Genomic DNA, 13,309 nt, shown 5'->3' with positions numbered 1-13,309 from the left:
ATAGTTCCTTCTACGTGGTTGGCGAAAGTCGTCGAAACCAAAAGGGGAGTACAAACTTTGATAATCGAGAGAGTATGGCAAAGTATGACAAACGCTTGATATAAATCGTGCGTTTTTAATCCATTTTACGATTCATTTCAGTTTCTACTTGTTTTTTGTTTTTTTTTTTTTTCTTTTGGGCTTCAGCAACTTTTTCGCTTCGACTGAAATAGCTGCCATCTAGTTAAAGTTGCCGCCAAGCTATTGGAAAAAGAGTTGATTGCCATAAACTTGCGCTCAACAACCAGTCCAAGCATGCAGCAAATGGCAATAAACTGTGCGAAAATGTCACGTTGTAGGAAAAAAAGAAAGATGCAAAAATGTGAAAAAGTATACGCGTAGAGTTGGAGCGAGTTTTGGTGGCAAGGAAAAAAATTTCAAAAATGCAATGGAGCTTTTATGCGCGCATAACTTTGGTCGCAGGCGCTTAGAAGTATTTGCTTAGTAGGCATTAGTAGACGCCTACATGCATGTATTCATACAGAATTGGTAGTTTATGCATTCACATGCGCGCATTCGTTTGAAATTTACTTTGAAAATAGTTCTTTCGCTCTTTTAAGTGCATCAGCCTACATGGCGTATACGCAACATTCATATCAATTATCAATTTGAGTGCCCAAAACTGCATTTTAACAGCTAAATTGAGTGAATTTGGTGGCGGAAATGATTAATGCTTATTATTTGCTTACATGGTAATATTTTTAATAGCAAAATGTGATCCTATATACCCTATAAGTACTTTATTTCTACATAACAAAATTTCTACAAAAAGCTCACTTAAATCAATTAAGTTTGCGATTTTCAACTAAATTTATTTTTTAATCTACTTTTAGACAGCTTGACTTGTGATAACAATGTTTACTTAATCCACACTAAGACGTAAGTCAAGCTTTGTTTAACATTTAATCACTTTTCAGTCTTTACTGCTACTCTTCAAAGCAAAACAAACTTCGAAATCCCTACTTTTCCAGCAAAATTCTTGCAACACACAGTTAGTTTTGAACAGCAAACTAAACCTCAAAACTTCTAAGCCATCCAACACACTAATTACAGTTGCGATTTCAGCTCTCCAACTCAGTTCTCCTACTCAGCTACGTTCTTAGGTGGTATTTGCATGCAATGCAATGCGTAAATTTCTGCTTGAATTGCTGCCAAGCATGCAAATTCGAAATTAAACGTGCAAAAGCCATTAAAACAATTAAATTGTGTAAAAGTGTTAATTACAAAAGTTGTAACATTGCTTTGCCAACTAAAGAAAATAATAATCGAAAGCAAATAGTTATTTAAAGTGCATGCATATACACTGCATCTGTATGGATGTATTTAGTTACATGTTTCTGCTTCATGTATTAAATTTCCATGCGTATACATGTATGTACATACCAAAGTGCTGGTTGTTAATTACTATTCCTGACTAGAAGTGATTGTAAGTGATGCCAAGTAAATGTGGTTAGCTTTGCATACTTACATACATACTTCGGTGGATTACATGCAATCTAGTAGAAGTAATGCAATTAAAATTTTTATGTTGTGTTTTGTTTTATTTCGTTTCTGATTCATTCGTTTCTTTGATCTTTCGCATTCGCATTTTTATTACACTTTACACGCTTTACAGAGGCATTACATAGGGAATAATTATTATAATTATTTAATAAACTATGTACTTAGAAGTGATTATACATTTCATTTACCGTTATGACTTATATTAACTAGAGAATCAAAGGTTTATAATTCTTGCGCAGAGTAGAGTAGACAATAAAAAAAATCCAAATGCATTAATATTTATGAAAGTGGCACTACACTACCAATTGACCATTTACCTCTGTATTTAAGGAAATTTCCTAAAAAAATTAAACTCTTTGAAAAAATTAATTCAATCAAAAATGTAAAAATTGACTTTAAAAGTAGCTATTTTACCAAACTATTTACCAGTTTTTGCACTTCTCACTAGCGGCTACTCGTTAACCGATCAGCTGTTACAAATTTTTGTTTTTGCTTTTCAAAGAAAGTTGAAAAGTTTCATCAGCTGTTTGCTATTGTTTCATTTATTTCCAGCAGCGACATCTACCGTGATGCAGCGTGTTGTTCACTCGCAGACAATGAACGTATATATAATTAGAAAGACGGTCTTTGTCGCATTTCATTTTCAAGTCGATTCAAATTCAATCAGTAATTAATGTAGATTTTTATTTTGTATGGTAAATCGATCTTAATCAGAGTTTTAATCGAGCAGAGGCCGGTTTATTCAACAATTAGCTCCTGTATGAAATGTTTCGTTTTTTGTTTGTCATAAATATTATTTTTATACTCTCTCAAGATTAGATTAAATAGTTTTATTCAAGCTTATATGCAAGCTATAAATGATCCAGAATGTTATTGAGTTTCATATATTAAAATGATTAGGATTGTGAGATCGTTTATAACCGGATGTCTACCGTATATAAAAATTTTCTAACCTGATGTTCAATCTATATATCTAGTTGGGTGCTGAAAATGGATGAAATCCTTCCATGTATAATTCCAAGTCTCAATATTTAATTTTCCTGACAGTAATTTGTGAACCATTTTCTGCACTTTATTTGGGTTAATGTTGGTTCCTCTTTTGGTAGCCTCCAGACATTTTGATTACTAATGTTATTCCGCATTTTATTTCCAATCCCTTTTTGATGAAGGTTTGGAATTCGCTGTGTTATGCAGTTTAAGATCAGCTCTACTTCGCTTTCGCTGAACAGTGTCGTCTTCGTAATTTCCGACTTCCAGACGTTGGTAAGCTTGCCTACACCATTGGCAATCGTTTAAATATTGCCCTTACTCTGCTCAATCGCATTTGCCATTCGATTGAGCTGCTTCGTTGTTGCTATTGTTTTAGCGATAGAAAACATTGACCAAATGAATATTATGGTATGCTGATGAGTAGAGATCCTTAGAAGCGATAAAAATGCGACTCGGTTTCATTTATATAAACTCGACTGTTATGGCAACGACCAGCTTCATGCTCTGTTATTTCCACAAACTCAAACGACAAAATGACACCATGGATAAGCCAGCCGGCGGAAGACCTGTGTCGACGAATACCGATCGAATCATGGAAAACATCGAGTTAGACCGGTATGTGGCATCTCGAGACATCGCCTAGGAAATGGGACCATTTTAAATCAGAAGGCTGGATACACAAAAAAGCTTGATGTTTGGGTACCGCATGATTTGACGCAAAAACCTTCTTGACCGAATCAACTCCTGCGATTTGTTACTGAAACGGAATCAACTCGAGCCATTTTTGAAGCGGATTGTGACTGGCGACGAAAAATGAAAAATGGATCACATACGACAATATCAAGCGAAAACGGTCGTGGTCGATGGCCGGTGAATCGCATCCATCATATAGCCGGACATAGCGCCAAATGATTACCACCTGTTCCTGACGAACGCCATTGGTGGTGTAAAGTTAAACTCAAAAGAGACTTGGGAAAAGTGGCTGTCCGAGTTCTTCGCAACTAAGGATGTGCGCTTCTATGAGGGGGGTATTATGATGTTGCCGTCTAGATGGAATATCGTACTGTAACACTTTTTATAAAGTATTGAATAAAAAACAAAAAAGCGGAAGGGGGATATTTGCCAACCTAGTATCTTTATATTATATTCACCCTATTTTTTTAAGTTTACGCAAAGAACTCCATATTATAAAATAACTTTATACTTTTAAAATTTGCTCTACATATTCAAAAGTACCAACTTCCTGTCAACGCGCTCATTTTCTTCAATAAATTAACACAAGTAATGTACTTACTAATTTCACGATAGCAGAACTTAAGTAATTTACATATTGGTCAGTGAATAATTTTTTACAGCATACTCGCGCACATTATCAGCGCCAACAAATTGCATGTTTTGCAACTTGCGATAGTGAAATTTGTGTGCTTTTTCGCATTTAAAACTCAACTATTCCTGCAGCGCGGCGGTTGCTTTGACTTTCTTCGCCGCTTTCTTGGCTGTCTGGCTGACGCAAGTGGGTCAAGCACACATACATACTCATTTGTACAACGGACGAGCGAAAATAAAAGTCAAACGGGCGAGAAAGCACTTGAAGTCGGCACACACAAAACTACTCGCTTACTATCGTGTTGTGTTGTAGGGACACAAAGGCACACCACATGCCCCACCATTAATGTAACAGCGGTGAGGGGCGCACTGGCAGCAACAAAGCAACAACATGGAATGTTGGTAAGTATTTTTAGACTTCATAAACATTTACTTTCATGTTTTGTGATTCCTTATCTGAACAGAAAAATACATTTAACAAAATGCATTTTCGTGTTTCATGCCAGTGTCCCACCTTCACACGTTGCACACACTGCTGCACAAGCAGCATATGCGCATGGGTGTGTGAGTGTGTTTGTGTGCGTTAACGCTGTTGAATTTCGTCTACATAGCGTTTTGAGTGCTAAACAAACTACGAAAAGTAGGTGAACGTTGCAAAATAGCGTCAAACGTGCTTGTATGTGTATGTGTGTATGTGTGTGTGTTATGCATTGCTGTGAACGTGACTTCATGTACATCCATACACACATATATACATGCGGAAATGTATAATAAAATATAAACGCCAGTGATAACGAACTTGCCATACAGCCTTCCACTTGGTTTTTCGGTTAGAAGTTGGGCGAGTTGTAGAAATCACTGCTGAACGGAGGAAAATTATTTGAATTTGTTTTTCGCACGTCTCTACTTAGTATATGAGTAGTGTGTTTTTGTGTCTTAAACATGTGTTTACAGACGTGCAGGAATTTCGGAATTTTTCTGAAATTCAAGAACAACAACATTAATAATTCCTTTTTTAAGTATATTTTTTGAAGAATTTGAAAAATATATCGCTATATTTTATTTAGTTGGCTTTATAGTAAGCTTTGGAAGTAGAACATAGTATTAACCCACTTTGTTGAGGGTTTCTCATTTTAAGAACCCTCAACTCTGTAGTATTGTCTCTCAAGGCAGCTCTTAAAATATCTTTTTACTTTAAATTATCGCTCAAATATAGTAATAATTGCCCAGCTCTGATCGCATCGCTGACAACAGCTTTCAAAAAGCTGCTCTGATATACCTGTAATAACAGGCTGAAACTAAAGACTACCGCAGCTGATCTCTTTAGTTTCCGGCGTCAGAATTATTTGCAATTCCTCTGAATAGTTCAAAATTACCTCACCCCATGTCACAATTTCTTTACAAACAACAGAAGAATAATATATTAAAGACTCTCTGAGTATGATTAGGTTTCTTGAAAATAATTTTTCCAAATACGACATTTTTATTTTTCTAAAAGTTAGTTTGCATTTCTTGCAAAGAGCTTTGTAGACTGAAACCTTGTGTCATAACTACTTTTATCGCATGCAGAACATGATATAACTTATTTAAGACAGTTCCATACAAAGTTTACGATGTATTTTTGGAAAATATATTTTAAAAACAACTAAAATTTTTTAAACATTTTTTGTTATTCATTATCAAAAGCTAAAAATTTTAGTAAAAGCCGTAAATAAATTTTTTTCTTCTTTCCGCACAGGTCTTTGTTAAGGACACCATAATGATGCGTGGGTTCAAGCTCTTTGCCTAGATGTTACCCCTACTGTTGTTGTTGTTGTAGTGACGATTATCTATCCCGATTCTAACAGGGTTAGATCGTCGAAAGGGCAGCTTTGACCGGGTCAACTCCGATAGCGTAGAACCGGCTGCGGTGGGAGTTGTTACCCCTACTTGTGCTGAAGGCTTAAGTCGTTAATACACAGTAAGTGATTACCGTTACTTGCTATTGACAATCGTTATATTAGTTTCTGGTAAGGTTTGCTCCCTACCTACATTAAAAGTTGGGTTAGATTATACTTCAACTCATTCAGCAAATTTTTACAGCCAAGAGTAGAAAAAAGCTTTTTAAAGCAGAATTTTACTACGGCAAATATTTTATGGGGATTTATTTTTAATTTTGTTTAACACTAATTATTTTTCTAATTTTATGAAAGCATTAAGATTCAAGTGAAAAATTTACTCTCTCTACTCACTGCAGAATGTATTTAGCTATATTACCAAGCGTATCTCTTTCCTCTGACTCACTCCGTTCTACTTTTTCTTTTCTTTTAGCTGCTGGAAGGACTAAACTCTGCTGCTTTAGATCCTTGCAGTGCCTATTTGTGCATCGTTCTTGGCTAGTTTTGGTATGCATTCCATTTCCATATCTCTAATCAACTTGTATCTCTCTTGAATAACAAAAAAATTAATGATTTTTTTCAGTTTTTCTCATCAATGTTTTGCGCGTAAATTCCATCCGCTGTCAGAGCAGCCAGCACCGTTGGCCATACGGAAAGCAGTGCGAGCTACAATAATATTGATAAGAAATTAAAGCATTTTCATAATCTAGCTTTCTGTTTTGTTATATTTACTTTGTTGTACATAGCATTTTCTCTTGTACACACCTGCGCTTTCTTTATTTGTATTTTCTCTCTATTTTGGTTGTGTTTTTCTTTCATAAACACATTTTATGTATTTTACTTGCTCATTTCTCAGTCATTTAGAATTCTGTCATCTCTTACTTCACACTTAAAAACACCTTCTTTTTGAGTTTTGTCTCTCTCTTTCTAATCTTTACTATCATGTTGTGTCTCACTCTTTTTCTGTTTCTCATTTCATTCACAGATCACCCAATGCGGCTTACAGCACTCACTGCTCCCCTACCACCTCGGAACAGGCACACCATTGGAGTGCTTCTCTCAAAAACTCTCGGTGATCTTGGTGATCTTGCAGGGTTTCGTAGTCTACTTTCTCTTTTGCTTCGCCAATCATGACGTCACATTCACCATACGCACTCTCTTGAGTCGGCTAATGACCGACTTGGTCTCACCACCCATGCGGGACAAATGGCAACGACAACACTAAGTTGCGGGTTGGGTGTGTAAGCGGTGGGAGAAGGAACTAGGAGAAGGGCACATGGAAACTACAGTTACCTTGTATACAGGCGGACGGACCTTGTATAGAAGAAGAATAAGCTAAAGGCGGGGTAAACAGAACCAGGACACAACCATATAGATGTGAAGAATATTAAGTATTTAATTTTGAAAGGTTTATGGAAATTACTCTCCAAGAGAACCAAATTATGCAGGAAAGAATTATACTCAACGCCACTAACAAAAAACAAACAAGACATGAAGATAATTAAATATAAATAATTCATGTATATTATATATCAACTATACTATCACTCTAATTTATTTAAAAGCACATGGAAATACATTTATGGGTAAAAATAAATAAATTGAAACAAAAAATTTTAAATTCTTTCAATTAAATCACAGGCTACAATTATTGTTGTAAGTTGGCTTTTATTATGTTAAGAAAGTGGCGGTACTTCAAAATAATGATACTCTAAGTGACCGCCAGGCCTCCCTGCAGCTAACTGTGTCCAAAAACTCCCGATAAAATTAACATTAACTGACGTTTTGTTGGTCACTTCCGGTCAATGTAAACTTCCGGTCCCGCCACATCCCGCTTCCGTTGTTTAAAATATGCCCCTTTGCATATGCAACACCATGGCTCAGCTCCGCCGCCGCCTCTGCCAGCGCCGCTGCCGGAAAAATGCATTTCAACTTTTTGCCAAAAACTGGGATTTCTACCAGGCGATCAGGAGCAGGCAGCAGGTGGATTTCTGCCTGATACTGTTAAGGCACTGTTAACTGTACAGACTGTTATGTTAACGGACAGTAGAATGTTATTGTCCATGTTAAGCTACTGCAAAAGGTGCAGAAATCATGTAATCACGCTTTTTGCCAAAACTTCGTGGTTTCTTAATATTTTTCGAGGTTTTTTTGTTTAAATTGTTGCATTATTTTGGCGAAAAATTATAAGAACAAATTCCATGGCAAAGTGATTAAAATTGAATAAATATTTAATAATATAACATAGTACTATCTTTGCTGTTAGTAGGCTTTCAAACTTTTACAAAAAATCGAGCTACTTCTCATTAATGGTACTCAGAATAATCTACAGGCCTCCCTGCAACTTTCTATGCCCATAATGTCCAACTAAAGTTAGCATATGCTGGTGTTTTATGCTGTTTTCTCATATTTGTTGCCGATTGCAACATATTTTAATTTTTTATAAATGTTTACAGTGCAACAACAACAACCATTTTTTATACACTTGTTGGCCATGCGATTCTGAAGAGACCAGTAAAAACCGCATTGCTCTAAGTGCCTCCGTTTGGCCACAATTCGCATTTTTCTATTTCGCAGCCACCTACTGCCTGCTCCTGGTCGCCTGGTAGAAATCCCAATTTTTGGCATCAAGTTAAAATGCATTTTTTCGCAGCCGACGTCGGCAGCGCCGGACAGCAGCGAAACGCAAATGTTTCTAACTTTTGAACCAGAGGTCGGATTTGGGTGATCTAAATTTTGAATTTTGCAGAAACGCATGGACTATAATCGTAAATAAGTGGATTCCTTGTTGTAATTACCCGGGAGTTTATAAAATTAAAAATGTGATGCAAATCGCGAATTTTCATGGAAATTACACGCGAAATACCTTCGTTTGCTTAATTATGTTTCAGGAAATGATGTTAGTAGTTGCCATGTGTCATTAGCCACCCACTCAATGCCTCACATGTTCAATAAAACCCATTTTTTATACAATATTTTACTTTTAATGTTTGCACTAATTGCATAATTTATTGCACAATATACGCAACATTTTGTTGTTGGAACGAATGCTTTTGTATGCCAGACAGTAATTATTCACTTTCTACTTCACTTTTATATTCTCTTTTTCTTTTATACACGTGCAAACGCTGGTTGTTGTGTTCGATATTGGTGTTACCAGATCGTTATTTGTTGAGGTATTTCATAGAATTTTATTTCTTATTTAATGTAAACAATCATCTAGTTTCTATATTTGCAAGTTCGAACTCAAAATTCCGATGTTTTAGCCATTTTATCGCTGAAAATGTGCGAAAATTTGCGATTTGCAGCACATTTTTAATTTTCAAAAATATTACGTAATGGCATTTTCAATAAAACAATTTTTTTATAAAATATTTTACTTTCAATGTTTGCACTAAATTGCATAATTTATTGCACAATCTACGCAATTTTGTGTTGGTTGAACGACTGTTTTTGTATGCCAGACAGTAATTATTCACTTTCTACTTCATTTTTATATTCTCCTTTTTTTCTATGCATGCGCAAACGCTGGTTGATGCACCCAAATGTGTTCGTTTTTGGTGTTACCATTTCTTCCTTGTTTGAAATATTTCATATAACTTTATACGCTTATTTAAGGTAAAAAATCATCTAGTTTCTATATTTGCAAGTTAGAACTCGAAACTCCGATGTTTTAACTGCTTTTACGCTGAAAGTTTGCGATTTGCAACATATTTTTATTTCTCTAAATTCGCTGGTTATTCCAAGATAGATTCTTATTATATAGGATTAAAGAGCATGTGATTCTGCAAATTTTGGCATTTTTAGTTTTACGCTACGACCAGCCGTTCAAAAGTTATAAGCGTTTTTCTGTTCGGCAGCCACCTACTGCCTGCTCCTGGTCGCCTGGTAGAAATCCCAGTTTTTGGCAAAAAGTTGAAAGGCATTTTTCCGGCAGCGGCGCTGGCAGAGGCGGCGGCGGCGGAGATGTGCCATGGTGTTGCATATGCAAAGGGGCAAATTTGAATTAACGGAAACGGGATGTGGCGGGACCGGAAAATGTCACCGGGCGGAAACCGGATGTGACCAACTTCCGGTCCCCAACTTCTGATTTCCGGTTCCCAACTTCCGGTCTGGACCCCAAACCGGAAACAGAGGACCGTTATTTTCATTTCCGGTTTCCGGTCTGAGTCGACTTCCGGTCCCACCACATCCCACTTCCGTTAATTCAAATTTGCCCCTTTGCATATGCAACACCATCGGGCAGTTCTGCCGCTCTGCCGGCGCCGCTGCGAAAAAATGCATTTCAACTTTTTGCCAAAAACTGGGATTTCTACCAGGCGACCAGGAGCAGGCAGTAGGTGGCTGCGAAATCGAAAATTGCTTATAACTTTTTAACCGATGGTCGTAGAGAAAATCTAAAATTGCCCAAATTTGTAGAATCGCATGGGCTACAAGCGTATTGGAACACATTTTTTGTTGTTGCTTTGGAAACTTTTTAAAAAATTAAAATATGTTGCAAATCGCGTGAAAATATGACAAATTGGTACAAAACGTCAGTTAATGTTAATTTTATTGGGAGTTTTTGGACGCAGGTAGCTGCAGGGAGACCTGACGGTCACTTAGAGTACCGTTATTTTGAAGTAGCAGCACTTTCTTAACATATTAAAAGCCAACTTACAACAAGAATTGTAGCATGTGTTTTAATTGAAAAAAATTAAAATTTTTGGTCTAAAATTCTTATTTTTGTCAATAATTTTATTTCTTTGTGCTTTTAAATAAATTACAGTGATAGTATAGTTGATGTCTAATATACATTAATTATCTCTACTTTTTCCACAAACTCCAGCATTGAAGTTGCGTATACGCAGTGGAACACAGTGTTAAAATGAAAATTAATATATGAACTGAGGGAACTGAATATTATTAACAAGGTCATACAAATTCTGATAGTTTCAGTAAAGCAATCATAGAAACCACTGTTTCTATGTATTTAAGTAAATAAATTAATGATGTAACTATTTATCTGATCATTTCGAAGTTTTTACCATATTTTTCTAGTTCTAACTTCCATGTAAGGCACACTAATCTGCTAGCATTGGTAGTAATAATTATTCTCCTATTTTGAGCGAAATATTAGCATATTCCAAAAAACGATGTATTCGCATGCAAACGTATGCATATATATTTCGGTTCTTGTTAGTGTTATTGTTGTTGTTGCTTTTAAGGACGTTTGCGCTGTATGCGTTGTTGACATGCAACTAATAGCAAACGGTGAACTTCAAACAACCAAACAACACTGCCAACCATGTGAGCGAGGTAGCGAGTGGATAAGTGTAGGGGCAACAACAATAGCAAACACCCGAAGCAAGTGGAAATGTTAAAGAATTCAGAAAAAAAGGAAAAAGTGGAAATAGCTTGTTCAGCAGTAAGTACAAGCTCTAAAAAGCTAAAGAGATTCATTTAGTGTGCTTGCCGGAAGCGAGTGCAAAGATGCACACACTTACACACACACACGCACATACACTCACATACTTGCATGTGCATTTATATACATGATGAGAGGAGAAATGTTCAAAAATAAAAACGGCAAAAAGTTGTGTGTTTGTGAACATGTTTTACAAAAACAAAAATTAAATTTACAAAAATGTTGAAATTCTCATTTTCTTCCTGCTGTGTTTTTGTGCAGCTACGACAGACAACAATGTGGTACAAACGTGCGTAAATTCTGATAACTTTTGAAGGGCAACTGCAACATGTTGATGCTTGATTCACGGAAATTGTTCTGAAATAATTTTGGTAGTGGAAAGGAAAAATGTTAATTAAAAGTATGAAACATCGGTGATATTTGAACACCATACTACATTTTATAAAAGTTTACTGTAATTTTGAAACAATTATTTTTCTGTTCTAGAACTAATGTGTTTGGTCGAAAATAAGGATATATCGTGGTCTTGTTGCCCACCAAATTATAATATCCACGTCGAATTTAGATGCATTTATAGTTATTGCTATGAATACCCATCAAGTCAATAACTGGTGAACACGTCGACTGGATAAGTTGCATATAGCGTGTTAATCTCAGTTGGCAAGTGACGTACAGTGTGGAAAATAGATTCTACCTCAGCTGAAGATTACAAGAGCTTATCAAAAGTGATTTGGTGTTCGCAGCATAAATCAAGAAAAAAAAGTACTAAGAAATCAATTGCAATTCGAAATATTTTTTCTACTTTCGTTTGAACTCATTCAATAGTTTTTATGTAAAGTTTCTCAAATATGAAAATATTATATCTTTTATTTTTATCTATATATATTAACCCAAACAATATTTATTACTCCTTCTACCGTTGCAGATACTTACTGATAACATTTTATACATATAAAAATAAATGGCATATACTTATAGCAGCACTTCCACTTCTTGTCTTTTATTTACATTGGCGATGCGCGCATTTGGTTTGTATATATTATATATTCGTGCACAACACACTTATTCTTAATGCAATTGCGCTGGCTGTTTGTTGTGCTTTCGTTTTGACCAGAAGAACCATTTCCATTTCCGTTTCCGTTTGACAGCAAAATAACGTCAGCATCAAGCTGTGATTGCAACAACTAAAGTTGTGGCACTGAATTGCTGCTCCAACTACTTAGTAATTCAAATACTTCCTTGTCGTCATGCTTTCTTGCTTCGTTTTTTGAGCAGTCAAAAAGTAGATGCTTCAGTCGGTTTCCTTCCACGGCACTTTTACTTGCCAATTTGACTTTAGTGTTTTATTTTGTTTTTGCAATTTATTTTGGCTCTTTAAATTATTGTTGATTTTTGGCTTTGAGTGCTCCATGCGCCATTAGAAATCATTAAAAAATTATTTAACATACGCACACAGTACTATTTAAGTGGTATCACTAGTGGTTTTTAAACGTTTTTTATTTGTTTTAAATTTAATTTACATCATTTTACGAAATTTTTTTTAACACTTGTTTATAACTTTTTAATTTCTATATTTTATAAATTTCAATCTGATAGATTTTTATTAATTTTTTTTTATTTTTCTTGCATATTTTTAATTTGCTTTATATTTTTCAAATTTTTGTTCATTCATTTTTAATTTTAAGTTTTTAATTTTAATTTTTCATAATTTTTTAAATTTTTAGGTTTTCTATTTTTATTTTAATTTTTCATATTTTTTAATTTATTTCTTAAAATTTTTTATATTTATATTATTAATTTAACATTTTTTTAAATTTTCGTTTATTCAATTTTAATTTTAGTTTTTTTATTTTAATTTTTCAAAATTTTTTAATTTTCAGTTTTTTATTAAAATTTTTCATTGTTATTAAATTTTTTTAAAGATTTTTTTATTTTATGTTTTTATTTAATTTTAAAAATTTTTTAATTTTTTAGTTATTCATTTTTACTTTTAATTTTAGTTTTACATATTTTTTAAGTTTTTTTTTTAATTTTAATTTTTTATTTTAAATTTTCATATTTTTTTAATTTTTTCTCAAAATTTATTGTTTTTTATAATTTTTGTATAATTGTTAAATTTTTAATTTTAATTCTTAAATTTTTTTGTAATTTTTTCATAATTTTTTAT

At 34.4% G+C, this 13,309-nt stretch overlaps 1 long non-coding RNA gene across 1 annotated transcript; it reads left to right on the top strand.

Annotated features, from left to right (window-relative positions):
• The first annotated feature begins 2,538 nt into the window (after positions 1-2,538).
• LOC128922312 (uncharacterized) lies at positions 2,539-8,871 on the top strand. The gene is made up of 5 exons (XR_008471541.1): positions 2,539-4,260; positions 5,597-5,818; positions 6,169-6,242; positions 6,319-6,394; positions 6,721-8,871. It is a non-coding gene; the product is annotated as an uncharacterized LOC128922312 (long non-coding RNA).
• Positions 8,872-13,309: the final 4,438 nt, after the last annotated feature.

Source organism: Zeugodacus cucurbitae, chromosome 5, assembly GCF_028554725.1.
Source record: "Zeugodacus cucurbitae isolate PBARC_wt_2022May chromosome 5, idZeuCucr1.2, whole genome shotgun sequence".
NCBI classification, from domain to species: Eukaryota; Metazoa; Arthropoda; class Insecta; order Diptera; family Tephritidae; genus Zeugodacus; species Zeugodacus cucurbitae.
The sequence above is the reverse complement of the archived record's forward strand: the minus strand, read 5'-3'. Positions and strand labels throughout refer to the sequence as shown.